This window comes from Gymnodraco acuticeps, unplaced genomic scaffold (assembly GCF_902827175.1).
Source record: "Gymnodraco acuticeps unplaced genomic scaffold, fGymAcu1.1, whole genome shotgun sequence".
Taxonomy (NCBI): Eukaryota; Metazoa; Chordata; class Actinopteri; order Perciformes; family Bathydraconidae; genus Gymnodraco; species Gymnodraco acuticeps.
The window spans coordinates 2,139,824-2,159,295 of NW_022989974.1; the positions used below are offsets into that span (position 1 = coordinate 2,139,824).

A 19,472-nucleotide genomic window follows, 5' to 3' on the forward strand; every position below is an offset into this window, starting at 1 on the left:
GGAGAGGGATCCTTCCTCTGTTGCTCTCCCTGAGGTTTCTCCCATTTTTCCCTTTAAACTGTGGTTTTTTTCTGGAAGTTTTTCCTTGTCCGATGTGAGGGTCTAAGGACAGAGGGTGTCGTATTGTCATACTGATATTCTGTACACACTGTGAAGTCCACTGAGACAAATGTAGCATTTGTGATATTGGGCTATATAAATAAACATTGATTGATTGATTGAATACTAGACATCCTTACAATGACTCTGCACATAATAGTACTTTTTCACTCTGTAAATGTGTTTGTTTCTTTGTATACTTCAGTGAACGCAATAAAAAAGAAGCAATAAGAGGAGCAGTACTTCAATAACACTGGTGAGTTGCACTTGTGGACTCTAGGGGAGCGGATTATAAATGGATGAACAGCATAAGACTGAAAGCAAAAAATATGAGGTGAAGAGACGACAGACTTCCCACGACAGAGTGAGTCATAGCAGAAAAGAAACCTCAATGCAACAAACAAGAACGTGGCAGGAAGAGTTACTGTGAGTAGATGACGGGTGCAACAGCAGACACAATCGAGACATATCTTTAATCTGCGTTGTATTAAGTCTATCTTATTCTAGCATCATCAGAGTGGGTTCAATGTTACATCTTCATTCAAATTTGAAGTCTTACAATATGTTGTACGGATGTAAGATTAACACAGAAGGTTTTGTAAATCTAAAATAAAAGATGAATTCTCTGTGTGTGGCCAAGTGCGTTCATTCACTTCAGTCCTCTTTGAAACGCTGAGAAGGCAGGACTCTTGCCGATGTCACATTTCCTTTGCTTTAGTTTTGACAAGTGTCGAAAAAAAATTCTGGGTGGGATAAGATGGAGTAGGCAGGACGGTCTGTGCAGGGTCGCTGGTTATAGACGACAAGGAGAAGTACATAGTAAATAGATAAAGGGGGAAGGAAGGTGACAGAGTTAGCATGGCAGCCGTGCTAAGCCTGGGGGAAGCAAATAGCCCGGCAATCGCCTCCTCTGCCTACCTGCCTGCCAGCAGCTGTTTCATAGTCTCTGTTGACAAAACAGAGGCACGCGGCCTGGGCCTCGCCAAGTAAACTCACACCAGGAACATGACAAGAGCCGCCTCGCTTTGAGGACTCACACACAAACAGGTCCTCACTGCTTTATGAAGAATAAAGAACATGACTCCCAGTTCCACACGTCAGAAAAGATTGAGAGTATGTTTCCCCTTTGTTTAAATGTCCTTTTATGCGTTTTCTTTTTATTGATCTTTTCAATGGTCCTCAACATTCAACATGAAGAGAGCTTAGTTGTGATCATCTCTGTATGAGTGCATTACCACTTGTAAAACAAATAATAGCATTAAAACATACACTTCTATATAAGTAAATGATACTATTCTTTTATGATATCACTTTAAATGATTTCCTTTCTGAGTGACTTTTTTTATAAGGCTGGGCAAAACTTATCTTATATTTTGGATATGGTTATAAAGCACAAGTGTTTCCTGGATTTGAAGGCTGCATTAAAGTAAATAATGTAATTTTATGATTTTACCAGACTGTTCAAGCTGTTCTGTTTTGCCTTTAGCACATAGTCAATATATATCCACATTACTGATTTCCTTTTGTTCATATTTTAGTGAAAGCACCAATGTTTACCTCTACAATATGCAGTACATTTATATATGTGGAGGTCATATTTGATTTTCTACATATAGCCCAGTCCTTTGTTATATTTTTTAGACTACACTTTTAAGAGAATAACACAGCACCTTTCAGAAGCTTGAATTAATTTTAATGTAATACCATTTAGCTTCAAATTGAATTAGCAATGTTCAAGTTGCTACGCTTAATTTCCCAGTCAATTACCAAATCACTTATTAAAACACTACGGTGCTTATGCCACTTTCCTGTTGCCATTTAAATTATTTTGTATTGTACTGTTGCCGGTATTATTATCATAATTTTATTTTTTAAAATCTATTTAGTATGCCATACAGAGGAACAAAAAGTCACATTTTTGCTGATTTATCCAAAACTGACCCAAAATCCCAAAGTAAAAAATAACGTGACATGCTGGATGTATCATCATGTTTCTATAAAAGTATAATCGTCAAGCTCAGCTGCAACTGAATATTAAGTTCTGAGATTTGATATTTCTTACCTAAACGCTGAGACTGTCCACATGTTTGAATCTTTGACTTTTTATTCAAAGAAGCTTTGATGCCCCACCTGCCAGTCACTCAATATTATCTATGGCAAACATGGATTCTCTTTCTTATTTATTAACCCTTTGCAGACGAATCCAGGAGCCACCTAATCTTCATCCTCTCTAGTTTTCTACCTCTTCATATCGAGATTCTGCTCTGCCTGGAAATGGACTTCCCTTTTTGGCACGCGATCTGTCCAACACCATGCATGAGACTGCACGTAAACAAAAGGGAAACTGCGGTTTGGTTAGGTCTTTACATCTATGTGTGTGCGTGTGTGTGTGTGTGTGTGGTGTGTGTGTGTGTGTGTGTGTGTGTGTGTGTGTGTGTGTGTGTGTGTGTGTGTGTGTGTGTGTGTGTGTGTGTGTGTGTGTCGTTGTCACCTGCAGACAGGGGTAAAAGATAAATGCTTTCTTTCAGCCTGTGTGGCAGGTAGAGCACAAAGAATAATTAGATTTCTCCTCCCGTCTCCCTGATGTCTTCCCACTCTCCGTTTTCTCATCTGCCTGAAAATCATCTGCTCAACCCTCTTTGTTTCCAAAAAATAAACTCTTCCACCTTCCCAAAATCCAAACCATAAAACACAAAACATTTGCGTCAGAGAACACAAACTGTTCTCTGTGTTTCTGCGCTCAGGTCAGGAGGATGTTGCAAGAATGTGGCAACAACAAGAAATTGTCTCTGGCAAACCGCTCAACCTAAACCCAGCAGGCCGTTACCATGCCAACCATATGGGATGTTAGCCCACCTTGTGACGGCGCCCAAGATGATGGACGATCAGCGCCCCCCTCCCCTCTCTCTGGGGGTGTGGTCCTATGTGGGCTGGTCAATGGAGTCTAGAGGAGGAAAAGAAAGAGAAAAATAAGTTTGTGCTTAACAGTGCATGTTCATCAGAGGATATTAATGAATAACAAGCAGCATTATTAATCAGCGGCCCGAAGACTCGTGCACAGGAAGCTGCATTAACGGCTTAATGAGCAGGAGGGAGTCGACGTGCTTTTGTCTTCATTATGGCGGCACGCGTACAGTGGAAACACACCATGGCTCCTGTGCATTTGCATTAAACACACACACACACACACACACACACACACACACACACACACACACACACACACACACACACACACACACACACACACACACACACACACACACACACACACACACACACACACACACACACACACACACACACACACACACACACACACACACACACACACACACACACACACACACACACACACACACACACACAAAGGGATGTTGAGACAAGTTTTACAGGAAGCCAAACCGAAGAAACCTGAAAGCAACGACTCCACAATTCAGCCAATTTGCTTTAACAATAAAATGTAATAGAGAGTGCTTTTCCACTAAATGTCCTGATCCATACAACTTGATTTAAACGTCAAGCCTTTATTGGCAAATATCTCTCATGCTTTGTGGACTCTGAGCAAGATTACCAAAACAGACTATTAGGCTGAATCACCGCTCTAATCCCAAAAGCACATAACAGGCTAATTTGTGTCCATTTCGATCCTGATAAGAAACAATGTGTGTGAGTGAGTGTGTGTTCTGGCCATGCAGAGTTGTTGCTCAAGTGTCTGTCTGAACAATCATAAGAGGGTGTCCCTTGGGGGTAAAGAGTGCGTAACCATGGAGAACGCTGGGCGTTTCCATGACACCCTGTCATCAGTGGAGCACGCCGCCAGGATGTCTCATGTTCATCTGTCACTGTATGCATGTGTGTGTGTGTTTGTGTTTGTAAATAATATGTGTGTGTGTGTTTGCATGCTGGCATGATAGGGGTTACTTTAATGTTTATCACCAGCATGTGTGAGAGCGCGTGTGGTTTGGTTTACAAGTACATATCTGGACACGCCTACGCATGTGTGTGTGTGTGTGTGTGTGTGTGTGTGTGTGTGTGTGTGTGTGTGGCGGACTAAATGCCCAGCTTGCCGATGTTGTACAGTATATGTTTACATGTGTGTTTGTGCGTGTGTATATGTTAGTTCACAATTCACCGTCAGTGACCTGACCGCTGGCTGCACCCATGATTGGGAGCAGATGGGGGCTGTCCGTGTGTGTGTGTGTGTGTGTGTGTGTGTGTGTGTGTGTGTGTGTGCATTAGGAGGTGGTGGAGGTGGAGGAGGAGGAGGGGGTGCTCTAGTTTAGGTGATGTATGGACTCTCAAACACCAACAAAGACTCTCCTTTAACCGATGTGTTTCCTATTAATTGAAGGGGGAGAAAAATAGAGCTGGAGAGCGACTGCTTAAGCAGGAAGAATTTATAGCTGTGAAGTCCACTGAGACACATGTAACATTTGTGATATTGGGCTATATAAATAAACATTGATTGATTGATAGCTCAGCTGACAAAGAAGTTCTCCTCTTTGTGCACGAGCCAGAACAAGAAAGCGTTCAGTGTGATGATCATGCTCTTTGTGCTCACTTTGACAAAGCCGTGAAAACCAGAGTGAATAAAATGTTAGTTAGTGGCATGTGGCGGAGCTCATGCCGGCGTAAAGCCTTGAATTTAAAAGCGGTGTGAATGAGCACAAGATGCAGAGGTTGACTATGGAGAAATGTTAAGCTCGCAGAGGCCTTTTACAGTCCTCTCAACACGTGTCTGTTGTGCTCTTCAATTCCTCTACAGCTAAACAACCTTTTGTTCGAAGCACTTGAGAAACACAATGACATATCCTGCACGGCAGTTTCTTCCTCTTGTAAAAGCAACGCACTTTACAGGATGCAATAAAGATGCAGCCAGAGTTCACATTTTACTGTGGGTGCTAATACAGAAGCCATTAACTTCATGAACTCGGACTGATCTGTATATCATCAACAGTAGAGGAGATAGTATAAGTGGAAATATCTTATCGCAGTGACAATTGCACTGCATGTACAGATTTTCAAAGCTTAGTGAAGTTTGTTGTCCTCTTTCCACGTTACAATATTGCAGAACTGATGATGACCTCCCATTTACTATAGGCATCTTAGCCCTTAAGTTGCTTTATATTGCTCTATTGAATTGGGGACTGTCCAACATCTGTTAAAGCTGATCATTTGTATTCAACTTAATTTGTCTGTGCATCAGCCAAAAACAATACAAACTCATGGTAAGGGGATAAAGTGTCAAAAAGCCATGATTATGCATGTCAAACACAATAAAATGGCATTGTACATTGAGACATATAGTTGTATAACACATCTGTAAACTATTTTATGACATAACTGATCTCATGTATTGATTATTCTACTGTATAACATTTTATGTGTCATCAAGCTCATAGTGTAAATAAAGGAGACTGAAATAAAAAAGCCTGTGTGCTCCTGTAGGAGCCATGAAACATGTTTAGTATTGCGTTTTGTTTTAATATAAGATATTTGTTTGAGCACAATTGATTGGTCGGCTTGGGTCACATGGATATGGGCGGAAGAGAGGGTGACACAGGGCCGTTGTACTTTTGGTTGACCGCAAGTTGAAATTATTGCTCTGATTAATATAACGATGTACATGTCCAAGGAGAATAAGTTGATCATCCCAGTTTTCATTAAACCACATTATTTTGCAACAGAGTTTTTGATCTCAGCAAGTACTTTTTTGTAGCGTGTCACACAATATCAAACAGGCCCGGCCTCAGCCTCTCAGCGACTTTGTTTGTTTCCTGCTGTCGCTATAGCTCCAGTTTCCTTCATTGTGGACGATAATCTACACTCTCTTCCTTAACACTTACAGTAAAGCAGAGTGATTACAGCAAACCTAAATGAGCTGTTGTATTGTAAAGTGTTATTCTGAAACTCATTGTGAATGTGTTTGCGTGCAGAGCAGAAACAGAGTAAGGAGGAAAGGTTTCTCAGCTTGTGTGTTAGTGATGACAGCCCTGATAAGATAAAGATGGTAAAACCACAAACATGTCCTCATCCGTCACCTTCAGCTGCACCGGGAAGAAAACTGAGCCACGTGGATAAACGGCTAGATAGACAAAACATTTATTTCGTTAACAAAGTCCATTTGAATTTAGATCTTTATGAGGCTTATCAGTCAGAGTGTGTTGTTTCTCAGGATCCAATCAGGTAACAGGCAATCATAAACTGACATAAAGACAGGATTCATGCTTTTACTCCAAATAATTAAAACAAATAAAAAATACAATGGAGAAGTATTATAAAGTTATAAATCCAGGATTTCTGAAAGTTCATCAGATGGTGAATTAGTGCGTTGTGGATTATAATACTACAAGACAGAAACATTGCGTCATCACTGAGACAATTTGTTGTATCTTTCATTGCTTCTATTGTGAGGTAAACCTTGAAATGTGGAGTTCATGTTAGAAAGTCATATTGTGAGTAAGGTATTCTTTATGAACGCAGTGCCAGATGATGTTGTGTAGAGTTTCAGCAAGATTTGAAAAAGTTTAAATGTTCTTCTTATTTTAGTTAATAAGGAGATTCAGCCAAAAGGACCTGCGGCTTTAAGAAACATCTTCAGGCAACTGATATATAGGCAAATTCAATTTAGGCACAACCACTAGTTCTTTGTGAGCAATACTATTTTCCCTCTCTTCACCCCCTTCTTCTTACTGTCTCCATTTTTTTTTCTCTCCATGTGTTAGTCTTCTGTAATGACTGTGAATAAGGGAAGTTATGTACGCTGGCCAGCACACACAACGGCACAGTGAAGAACACATAAAAGTACATTGTGTTTAAATGTGTGTGTGTCTGTGTGTACTCTGTGTAACTGTGCTTTAGTTTTCAATCAATCAATCAATCAATCAATGTTTATTTATATAGCCCAATATCACAAATGTTACATTTGTCTCAGTGGACTTTACAGTTTGTACAAAATATCAGTATGACAATACGACACCCTCTGTCCTTAGACCCTCACATCGTACAAGGAAAAACTTCCGAAGAAAACCCACAGTTTAAAGGGAAAAATGGGAGAAACCTCAGGGAGAGCAACAGAGGAGGGATCCCTCTCCCAGGACGGACAGACGTGCAATAGATGCCGTGTGTAAATTGAAAAGATAATACATTTGCAACATAGGTAGTCCAAATGTTTGGAAATGCATGTGTATATAATAGGAAGATGAATCCACGAAGATATCCATCCAGGACTTATGATCCAGGACCACAGCCACGATTCAAGATCCAGGGCTCGCGATGCAGGACACAGGAGCGCAGGATGATCCATGACTCCGGATCCCAGCGTATATAGACACCAAAAAGAAAGAAATTTAGGGAAGCTGGGTTAATCGGAACATGAGTACACAGGTATAGACAGAGAGAAGGAAGAAGTAAGATGTCCCCCGACAAACTAAGCCTATATCAGCAAAACTAGGGGCTGAATCTAATCAGCCCTAACTATAAGCTTTATCAAAAAGGAAGGTCTTAAGCGCACTCTTAAAAACGGATAGGGTGTCTGCCGCCCGAACACAAACTGGAAGCTGATTCCACAAATGTGGAGCTTGATAAGAAAAGGCTCTGGCTCCCATTGTACTTTTAGAGACTCTAGGAACAACCAACAACCCTGCATTCTTGGAACGCAATGCCCTAGTAGGACAGTAGGGTATAATGAGTTCTTTAAGGTAAGATGGCACCTGCCCATTAAGGGCTTTGTAGGCGAGAAGAAGAATTTTAAATTCTATCCTGTGTTCTATAGGGAGCCAGTGTAAGGCAGCCAGAACAGGAGTAATGTGGTCCCTTTTCCTAACTCTGGTTAGTACACGAGCTGCAGCATTTTGAATCAGCTGAAGCGACTTGACTGACTTGTTGGTACACCCTGATAATAAAGAGTTGCAATAATCCAGCCTTGAAGTAACAAATGCATGGACTAGTTTCTCTGCATCGTTTTGAGGCAAGATATGCCTGATTTTTGCAATGTTACGTAGATGGAAGTAGGCGGTCCTTGAAATTGATTTTATGTGAGCGTTAAAGGATAAATCCTGATCAAATATAACACCAAGATTCCTTACAGTCTCACTGGAGGCCAAATGAATGCCATCCATAGTTAGTATATCCTTAGATAATTAGTTTCGTAGATTCTTCGGGGCAAGTACAATAACTTCAGTTTTGGTCGTGCTTAACATCAAAAAGTTTAAGGTCATCCACGTTTTTAAGTCCTTGAGGCAGTCTTGAATTTTATTTAGATGATTAATTTCATCAGGCTTGATTGATAAATATAGTTGAGTATCATCCGCATAACAATGAAAAGGTACAGAATGATTCCTTATAATATTGCCTAACGGAAGCATATATAATGTGAACAAAATAGGTCCGAGCACTGAGCCCTGTGGCACTCCATGGCTAACTTTGGTTTGCGTGGAAGATTCATCATTGACACGTACAAACTGAGAGCGTTCAGATAGATAGGACCTAAACCAGTCTAAAGCAGTTCCCTGTATGCCAACTAAGTGCTCTAGTCTTTGCAATAGGATATCATGGTCGATAGTATCAAATGCAGCACTGAGATCGAGCAAAACAAGAATAGAGACACGTCCCTTGTCAGAGGCTATTAGAATGTCATTTGTGACTTTAAACAGAGCTGTCTCTGTGCTATGATGTGTTCTAAAGCCAGACTGAAAATCTTCAAATAAATCATTGTTTTTTAAGTAATCACACAGCTGTTTTGCGACCGCTTTCTCAATAATTTTTGAGAGGAACGAAAGATTAGAAATAGGTCTATAATAGGCTAAAACCTCTGGATCGAGGTTGTGCTTTTTAAGAAGCGGTTTTATCACTATTACTTTGAATGATTGTGGAAGATAGCCTGATAATAAAGACATATTCATAATATTTAATAAAGAAGTGCTAATTAATGGAAAAACTTCCTTCAACAGCTTAGTTGGAATTGGGTCTAACATGCACGTTGATGGTTTAGAAGAGAGAATCATTGAATTTAATTGTTCAAGGTTAATGGCTGAAAAGCATTCTAGTTTACTATCTAGTGTAATATTAGAACTTACGTTTCCGGGAGCTGTTGATAACACTATACTGGTCAAAGACAAGAGGTAATTAATTTTGTTTCTAAGAGTAACAATTTTATCGTTAAAAAAGCACATAAAATCATTACTACTGAGTGCTATGGGAATAGAAGGCTCAATTGAGCTGTGGCTCTCTGTCAGCCTGGCTACAGTGCTGAAAAGAAATCTTGCATTATTCTTATTCTCATCTATTAATGAAGAGTAGTAGGCTGCTCTCGCTTTACGCAGTGCTTTCTTATATTCATTGAGAGTAATATGCCAAATTAAACGAGATTCTTCAAGTTTAGTGGAACGCCATATCCTTTCAAGTTGTCTCGACTTTTGCTTTATTTTGCGGGTTTCGGCATTATGCCATGGAGCTAATCTATGTTGTTTTATTTTCTTCTTTTTCAAAGGAGCAACAGAGTCTAATTTTATTCGCAGCGCATCTGTAGCACTATCAACAACATGATCAATTTGGGGTGGTGTACATTTTGTATAAGTTTCCTCCCTTACAAGCAGACATGCTATCAAGTTAAGTATTGGTGGAATCTCTTCCTTAAATTTGGCTATAGAACAGATAGGTTTCTGCTGCAGGAGCTTTTGACTAATGCTTTGTAGTCTAGTAACAGTACTTCAAAAGTTACTAAGAAATGGTCGGATAAAGCAGGATTATGCGGTTCGACTAATAGTTGCTCAATTTCAATACCATAAGTCAGAACAAGGTCGAGAGTGTGATTATAGCAGTGGGTTGGTTTATTTACACTCTGACAAAAACCAACAGAATCTAATATAGAGTTAAATGCAACAGTAAGGCTATTTTTATCATCGTCAACATGAATATTAAAGTCACCTACGATAATTACTTTATCTGTTTTAAGAACCAAAGTTGATAAAAACTCAGAGAATTCTGATAAGAATTCTGAATAAGGACCTGGTGCACGGTACACTGTAACAAATAAGATTGGCTGCAAAGTTTTCCAGGTCGGATGCGTAAGACTAAAAACGAGACTTTCAAAGGAGGTATAATTTAATTTTGGTTTAGTATTGATAAGTAAACTTGAGTCAAAGATTGCTGCAACTCCACCTCCTCGGCCCGTGCCTCGGGCAATATGAGTATTGATATGGCTGGGTGGAGTGGCCTCATTTATGCTGACATATTCTTCATGTCTCAACCAAGTTTCAGTGAGACAGCATATATCAATATTATAATCTTTTGCCCCCCCCACCCCAAACAAATCCAGCACTACCAGCATTGGTGCAAAATGGGAGCCAAGCCACATCTTGGCACCTTGCCTCTCCTTAAACAAATCAGACCATAGAGGCTAATAAAAAAACTCGGAGTGCAAAGCTCGCCTCCTCAGACGAGGGGGTACCGAAGAGGGGAGCTATTCTCAGACGTCCCGCTCTGAAACAAAGTCGTACAAGACGGAGCTCTGCTTCTCAACTTGGACAATAAGTGCCAGTCTCTCCACTGTCCCCTTCATCATCCCAGCCTCTTTGCCATTAAATAGCGCTTTGATGCTATATTGTTCTTAACTAGCCTCACTTAAAAAAAACACACTGAAAACAATTTGCTTCTTAGTTCAGTGACAAAGTGAGCGTGAACTTTCCATCTTTAGACCAATTACTGCTATCATAGCACACAAGCCTGCTGCTACGAACTTCACACTTCAGAGAGGGATAAGAGGAGGAGGGAAAGTGTCTGGATCAGGGCAGAAATAGGCCAGGCAGGTCTAAAACTCATCCAGCCATCCTGGGCGTGTCGTCTGCCATCAAACATGCATTTACATATTCAAAAAGGGAAACAGGCATGAGTCATCCTTTCCAAGAAGGTAGAGGAAATGAAACGGCACTCTGCTACAGTGTAAAAATACACAACAATGAATGTGCAGTCACACATGCAGCTTGCTAAACTTTCAGGGAGGATAAACTGTAACAATAAATGAAAGAAAATTATTGTATTAGGCTTTTGTAATAATAGCTCAAGGCCATTTTAAAATGCAACATCTGTTTTGAGTACAGGCTGACACTACGTGTAATACAACTTTTCTTAGGATTCATGAAGTTTCAAATACTGTAATATCCCGCTGAAGATCAAAAAGTGAGGGGATCACTGTGCTCACGCACCACTGGTCCTTAACGCTGCTATATTTCTGTTTATATTCTTATTTCTCCAGATTAACTTAGTCATTAACAGGACAATACTTGTGCAACATGACTGGGTTTATCTGTGGTTCTGTGAGCCAGTAAATATGTTTTTTTACATTTATTTGTTTTAATGTGGTGAAAATATAAGATATAAGTATTACAATTTAGACATGTTTTTATTTATTATTACATATACTTAATATATGTGAGTGCAACAGAGGACAGAAAAGGATTGCGACATGTATAGTTGTTGTATCAACAACAACTAGTGAATGGATTGTCATGATATTTAGTCCGGTCATGTTTAACTCTAGATGAATCCCCTTGGTGAACCCGTCACTTTACATAGAACGCCATAGGCAGGTGACAAAGTTGTGCAATCCAGTTTATAAAGCAATACTTGCAGAACTAAAGATATTCCCTTCAGCTTCAGCTGTGTTAAGTGACAATTAGTTAGCATGATGCTAGCATGATAACACAATAAACCAGAATGGTGAACATGGTTAACATTAAACCTTAAAAACATGAGCATGTTAACATTGTCACTGTACATTTGTTAATGAGCTGATATTAGCATTTAGCTTAAAGAACTGCTGAGCCTGAGTACATCCTCACAGTGTAGCTTTAGACTCATCGTCTGGTTTATTCATCAGTGTTATTGAATTAGCATTTATAACTTAATTGTGTTAACTACAGCTGCAAAAATGTGTTTCTACTTTTAGCAGAACCAAATCAACACAATGTGATCATATAGTGATATTGTTTGAATACATTCTGTAACTCAAAATACAGATTTAAAGTAAAATGTCTAAATTGAGAGAAAAAGGTACATTTTGTTCTTTTAGCATATTACTCTCAATGAATATAAGAAAGCACTGCGTAAAGCGAGAGCAGCCTACTACTCTTCATTAATAGATGAGAATAAGAATAATGCAAGATTTCTTTTCAGCACTGTAGCCAGGCTGACAAAGAGCTATAGCTCGATTGAGCCTTCTATTCCCATAGCACTCAGTAGTAATGATTTTATGTGCTTTTTTAAAGATACAATTGTTACTCTTAGAAACAAAATTAATGACCTCTTGCCTTTGACCAGTATAGTGTTATCAACAGCTCCCAGAAACGTAAGTTCTAATATTACACTAGATAGTAAACTAGAATGCTTTTCAGCCATTAACCTTGAACAATTAAATTCAATGATTCTCTCTTCTAAACCATCAACGTGTATCTTAGACCCAATTCCAACTAAGCTGTTGAAGGAAGTTTTTCCATTAATTAGCACTTCTTTATTACACTTCTTTATACATTATACAGGGAACTGCTTTAGGCTGGTTTAGGTCCTATCTATCTGAACGCTCTCAGTTTGTACGTGTCAATGATGAATCTTCCACGCAAACCAAAGTTAGCCATGGAGTGCCACAGGGCTCAGTGCCCGGACCTATTTAGTTCACATTATATATGCTTCCGTTAGGCAATATTATAAGGAATCATTCTGTACCTTTTCATTGTTATGCGGATGATACTCAACTATATTTATCAATCAAGCCTGATGAGGACTTAAGGACTTAAAAACGTGGATGACCTTAAACTTTTTTTTGTTAAACACGACCAAAACTGTAGTTATTGTACTCGGCCCGAAGAATCTACGAAACAAACTATCTAAGGATATACTAACTATGGATGGCCTTAATTTGGCCTCCAGTGAGACTGTAAGGAATCTTGGTGTTATATTTGATCAGGATTTATCCTTTAACGCCCACATAAAATCAATTTCAAGGACCGCCTACTTCCATCTACGTAACATTGCAAAAATCGGGGATATCTTGCCTCAAAACGATGCAGAGAAACTAGTCCATGCATTTGTTACTTCAAGGCTGGATTATTGTAACTCTTTATTATCAGGGTGTACCAAGAAGTCAGTCAAGTCGCTTCAGCTGATTCAAAATGCTGCAGCTCGTGTACTAACCAGAGTTAGGAAAAGGGACCACATTACTCCTGTTCTGGCTGCCTTACACTGGCTCCCTATAGAACACAGGATAGAATTTAAAATTCTTCTTCTCGCCTACAAAGCCCTTAATGGGCAGGCGCCATCTTACCTTAAATAATTCATTATACCCTACTGTCCTACTAAGGCATTGCGTTCCAAGAATGCAGGGTTGTTGGTTGTTCCTAGAGTCTCTAAAAGTACAATGGGAGCCAGAGCCTTTTCTTATCAAGCTCCACATTTGTGGAATCAGCTTCCAGTTTGTGTTCGGGCGGCAGACACCCTATCCATTTTTAAGAGTGCGCTTAAGACCTTCCTTTTTGATAAAGCTTATAGTTAGGGCTGATTAGATTCAGCCCCTAGTTTTGCTGATATAGGCTTAGTTTGTCGGGGGACATCTTACTTCTTCCTTCTCTCTGTCTATACCTGTGTACTCTCATGTTCCGATTAACCCAGCTTCCCCAAATTTCTTTCTTTTTGGTGTCTATATATGCCGGGATCCGGAGTCGTGGCTGTGCCTGTTGCTGTGGTCCTGGATCATAAGTCCTGGATGGATATCCTTGTGGATTCATCTTATTATTATAGACACATGCATTTCCAAACATTTGGACTACCTATGTTGCAAATGTATTATCTTTTCAATTTACACACGGCATCTATTGCACGTCTGTCCGTCCTGAGAGAGGGATCCCTCCTCTGTTGCTCTCCCTGAGGTTTCTCCCATTTTTCCCTTTAAACTGTGGGTTTTCTCCGGAAGTTTTTCCTTGTACGATGTGAGGGTCTAAGGACAGAGGGTGTCGTATTGTCATACTGATATTCTGTACAAACTGTGAAGTCCACTGAGACAAACGTAACATTTGTGATATTGGGCTATATAAATAAACATTGATTGATTGATTGAAGTCATTGTATATCACCCAGCACTGGGGTTATCGTTATAATATGTCAGGCTATATCAAAGCTGAGATCAAAAACGTATTAGATGAATTGCATGAACAAATAATTGTATTGTTTGGAATAAATGTATAAATTGGAAAAAAATCTGTAAACTGCATGCAACAATACTTACAATATTGTATGCCTCAGTCATTACCAGTTTCCGTTGAGAAAACTGACCTAAATATGAGCTTAACCGACTACAAACTTTTAAAAATAGCATGTGAAGAGTTGGAAAAACAGCTTCTCCTTTTTCCTTAATTAGGTATCATCATGGTGTCAGTATCATAACTCATCCTGAGGTGTCCTGAAATAGATATTAAGGACTTGCAGGAGGAAACACTGCTCAGGTCCATCATTTTCTAGTATTGGGGACACTTTGTGCTGTGAAAATGTTGATTTATACTGATGGGCGACAGATTAAAAAGGACATTAAGTGTCCAAAAGCAACCACAATATCTTCAGTGTTGAAACCACTCAGTGACCATCTTTACCCTGTATGCGTTTCATAGGTTTCTCCATTCATTAAGTCAGGTTTTCCCTTCAGTCTGTACTATGGTCTATGTTAAACATATTGTTTATTTTTATGTGTCAGAACTTCATGACCTTGCAGTATAAGTGTAGTGTGTAACAGGGTTAACGTTGACACTCTGTTTGTGTATGCAGTAAATTAATGTTTCAGGTTTGTGTCGTCATGCAACAGATGAAAGTCTCCATGTTAGCTTCATGAATGTTCTCCTTTAGCTGCACAGCATTACAGTAAATGAGTAATGGCAGAGGTCATTAAAGAGCTTTAATCTTGCTGTACTGTAATCTTGCATTTCAGTCAAACCTTGACGAGCATTAAAAGTGCATGTTGTCAACAACGGCTCCTGCTACTACATGTCAACCCGGCCACATGCCCAACACGTGCTAAGAGTAGAAGGAGGGTTTATGAAGGGAGGAACGCCTTCTCGTGTGTTTTAGTGATGACAAAAATGTTGCTGAGCAAACAAACAGCCCTGATAAGATAAGGACATTTAACCGCACATGTCTCCTTCAGCTGAAACGGTGAAAACAGCCACACAGGTACTCAACTTGTGTGAGATTCAAGGTGTGGAGAAACCTCAGGGTTAGAGGGCTTTAAGTGTATCAAAGTCCAACATGCCTGTGCAGACAAGCAGATAACTGGGTTAAATAAAACGCCTCATTGGAGTTAATCAATAATGCAGAGCTTACATTATCATAACACAGAGGAACATTTCTGTGAGGTTATTAACAATCAACCGAGAGGAAAGGCTGTCCTTTGTCAGAGCGACGAATGACTGGAGCTTTGGTTAATGCTTAAAACGTTCTTGTCATCACAGAGAGTAAATTACCTGCTTACAGGCCTCATGGGGGAGAGACAGAAAATCAGGAAAACAGTTGTCACCTGCTTTTAGTTACTGGGTGAGAAATGAAAAAAAATGAGGGAAAGGCATAGACACAATGAGGCCATTTAGGCTGAGAAAGGGGATACAGATATTGACTGTTCAAACACTCTACCACCTGGATAACAACCTCAGTTTATACAATACAAGTTAATGATTGCAGTTAGCATACTTATACATGAAACCAGGAGACAACATGAGAAGGTGATGTTTCCAACCTCCTCATTTAAAATAATAGCAACATTTGAAGTGCCCTACCCCTCTTCACTTAAAAATGTATTAAACCTATTATTACTTCTCTATGCAGAATGATGCATATGTGCAGTTTGTTTGGTAGTTTCTCTGTGTTCAAATAAATATTCTGTATTTTCCAATGAGGCAAAAGCATAAGCTGCCCTTTTATTCAACTATTTTAATAATTGTATATGTCTTAAAGGTATGGTAGGTAATTCACTTCAGAAACACTTTTTGTGATATTCCATGGAATGCTCTTAACATCCCGATAGCAATGAATATCTTAAGTGCTTTGACAATAAATACATTAAAAAAACGTCATCTATGGAAGCCGTGGCGCTGTAAAAAGCACGACCAATCATTTTAGCCGGCCCGGCTAAAATAACTGGATGGCCTACCTGCCTGTCAGCCTTCTACACATTTATCTCGTGCCCTCATTGGTCATGTGCGTGGAGGAGGGGCTCTGTAAGGAAGTCTGAAGGAAGGGGCAGATTTGTTCCGGTTGTGTACTTTCAAATTCTAGCACACTCGAGCTGGTTTCTCCATTCTTACCTACCCTACCTTTAAAACATGTCTGGAGAGGATGTTTAGGGAAAAGATGGCTTTCATAAGTGCAATTAAACTGCATTTGTTTTGAATGTGTTTGCATAATTAGGAGGAGCACTTTGAACTGCTTTTTATGTATAAAAAGTTATTTGACAAATAAGAATATTTGTTGTAACACATGGGAACAGCTGTATGTAATTGCTGAAAAAGTTCATTTTGTGTGCCTGACCTTTTCAGCTTTTACAAAAAGTAATAATAATACATTTTATTTCAAAGCGCTTTTCCAGGTGCTCAAAGACGCTTTACAGTGGTTTGATAAAACATGATAAAATAGAATAAACTGTAAAAAAAGAAAGTGTTAGTAGTATCAGCAGCTTCTGCTGCATTGCATTATGGGTGACTGAGGCTGCTGCTGCTGAAGAGATAAGCATCTCCTTCTATGATTGAACACTTCCTGTATGACTGAGACTGTAGACAACTGATGGTTCTATAAAAGTATTTCCTTTTTCATTCTTTGCGACTGATAACCAGCAGTTGAACATTTAAATAATCCACATTTTGTATCCAATAAGACTCCAATAAACTGAGCTGGAAATATCTCATCTTCCCTTATTGTTGTTTTGGTTGAGGATGTTTTTACAGATTTACAGTGACTTTAAAACAAATGCACTTATATAGATGCAAAACACTTTAGGCAAAATTATTCAGACTCCCAAATAAGAAGTGGAGCTCTGATACGCAGCCCCGCACACACTTATCCTCTTTCAGTCTGCTGCAAGTCCTCAGATAACCCCCAAATGTGTGCTTTTACTTTTGATACCTTCAGTAGATTTTGCTTTTAATTAAGTCAGATGATCCTCCGACACTGTATGTATGAAACTAATTCTGCCAACAGGAATTCATCTGTGCTATAAGTCAGGTATGGATGTTCAAACTTGCTCAATACTCAGGCGAAAGTGGTGTAAGATGTAAAGGTCTATATAAAAAGGTACGGACACACCAACCCGATTATCGGCGTTGGTGGACGTCAGGCCGACGATGAGCGTCGACACGCCCTACTCGGATTGGTGTGTCCCGCACATAGACGTCCCGCACCGTCGGGTCTTTTCAGCCGACCCGATGCCTTTTTCGGCCAAATAAATCACTCTGATTGGCTGTTCAGCTAGCGAATCAGTGCATGAGAAGCGAAACGGAAGTGAGGGACCCAAACAAGAAGGCAAATCTGAGATTTCATGTAACTCCAGCTCTCGACACAGGTTCGGGAAAGCCCCATGAGCTTCTCGTTGTAGAGTGAAAATGGAACGCACACGGTATTTGTTGTTTGTTTATATCACGCAGTCTGTTCTTCTTCTCTCGGTTATCACGCAGTCTGTCTTCCGGTTATTGCCTCTTTTGAATGACGAATACACACTACCGCCACCTGCTGGTAAGGAGAGTTATTGCCACTCACGCATGCGCAGTTCGTACGTGCTTCTTGGCCGTCGGCTGAAGTCTTTGCGGTGAGTTCCAGTGCGACACATGGCCAAGACGCAGAAATGTGAGGCGACGCAACAGTCGGGGTCGGGGTCCGTCTTTGTTGTCAGATTGGTGTGTCCGGGTCTTTAAAGGTCAATAAATGTAACTTTTACCTCATTCACACCAACGGTGTTTCAGGGCCGGTTCGGAGCTGGAGCTTGAAAAGCACCGGGTTTTCCTGTTCACACCGCAGCGGAGCAGCCTCTTAGCTCCGGAATCTGGTTCGTTTCAAGCACCAAAAAATTGTCCGGCTGGAGCAAAAGCACCGCATACGTCACGCTTACGTCGAGGCGGGGGCAGGGGCGGGATCAACTCCTGAACAACAACAAAAAGCCCGCGTTTTATCCAGTTTGTACACAACGATGGAGAAACTTAACAAGCAGCAGTGGTCCACTGAAGAGACCAGCTACCTACTGGGAATCTGGTCTTCCGAAGAGGTACAGAGGAAGCTGGAGCACAATCGGCCATTGTTGTTGTTGTCGGTATCAGCTGTGAGGAGTTTCTGCGCGGTTTGGCTTTAAGAAGCAGGCACGCAACCGGTTACGTCATGACGCAAACGATGACGCAGCACCAGTCGGACTCTGGGCAGTGTGAAAAGAGCCGGAGCTAAACCGAAGAACCGGTTCTGAATCTGAAAAGCTCTAGCACGGAGCTTGAACCGGAGTTGCGTTGGTGTGAATGAGGTATCAGTGGAAAAGAAAAAGGATGGTTGAGTGAGTGTGAAAGAACAGTATGTTAGTGTGAAGGTGTAAATAATTGCATAAAGATAAAAACTCAAGCTCTTCACTGCTGCGAGAAAGACACTTCTTTTGCTGATGTGTGTGAAGATGAGCGAGTGTGTGAAGTGTGTGTAATCTGTGAGACTTTCTATAGTGGGAATGGGACATAATTGGCTCACAATAACCCATCAGTGCGGCGTGAGCAAGAGAACACCATCTTCTCCTCCACCTCTGCTCCCCTCCTCGCCTCCTTCCTCATGCTTTCCTTCTGCAGGGTGACAGTGAGGGAGCAGATTCACCACATAAACACCCTCCTCCCCCCCTCTATTTATTTGCTCAGAGTCCAAAAACTGCACAGCACAGGGAAAAAATGACGGGGGTTGGGAGGGGTGGTGGAGGAAAAAGAAGAAGAGAGAAAAAGAAAAGGAGGAGGGAGGGAGGTAGACTCACAAACATACACTGCAGATTCAGCTGCACACACGTGGACGGGACACACACAGGCACACACAAACACACACACTCACTCCTGGTGGAGCATCTAAATCACATTAGCTGCCTGCCTGACATCCATCACTCCCACAGACAAAAGCACATGCCGGAGAGGCAGGGAAACTGCATGGCAACATGCATAACCACCCACAAACAAACACGGTCACAGAGCAGCCGACACACCTTGAAACCAGACGACAGCGTGCAGGAGAAAGCAATCCCTCCTAACACATTATATTCCCCAATCAGAAATCAACTTGCATTTACTTGCACGCACATCACTGTCAACACACATCAAGCGTACGTTTGGGGATCC

General features: G+C 40.5%; 1 protein-coding gene across 2 annotated transcripts in view; it reads right to left on the reverse strand.

The window, feature by feature from the left end:
• The window catches only part of LOC117543044 (nuclear receptor coactivator 3-like), a 67,718-nt gene that overhangs the window by 23,563 nt on the left and 24,683 nt on the right, over positions 1 to 19,472 (reverse strand). For both annotated transcript variants that reach the window (XM_034211070.1, XM_034211069.1), the window contains exon 2: positions 2,956 to 3,043. The gene's annotated coding sequence lies outside the window, so the exon portion shown is untranslated. The remainder of the gene's footprint in view (positions 1 to 2,955; positions 3,044 to 19,472) is intronic.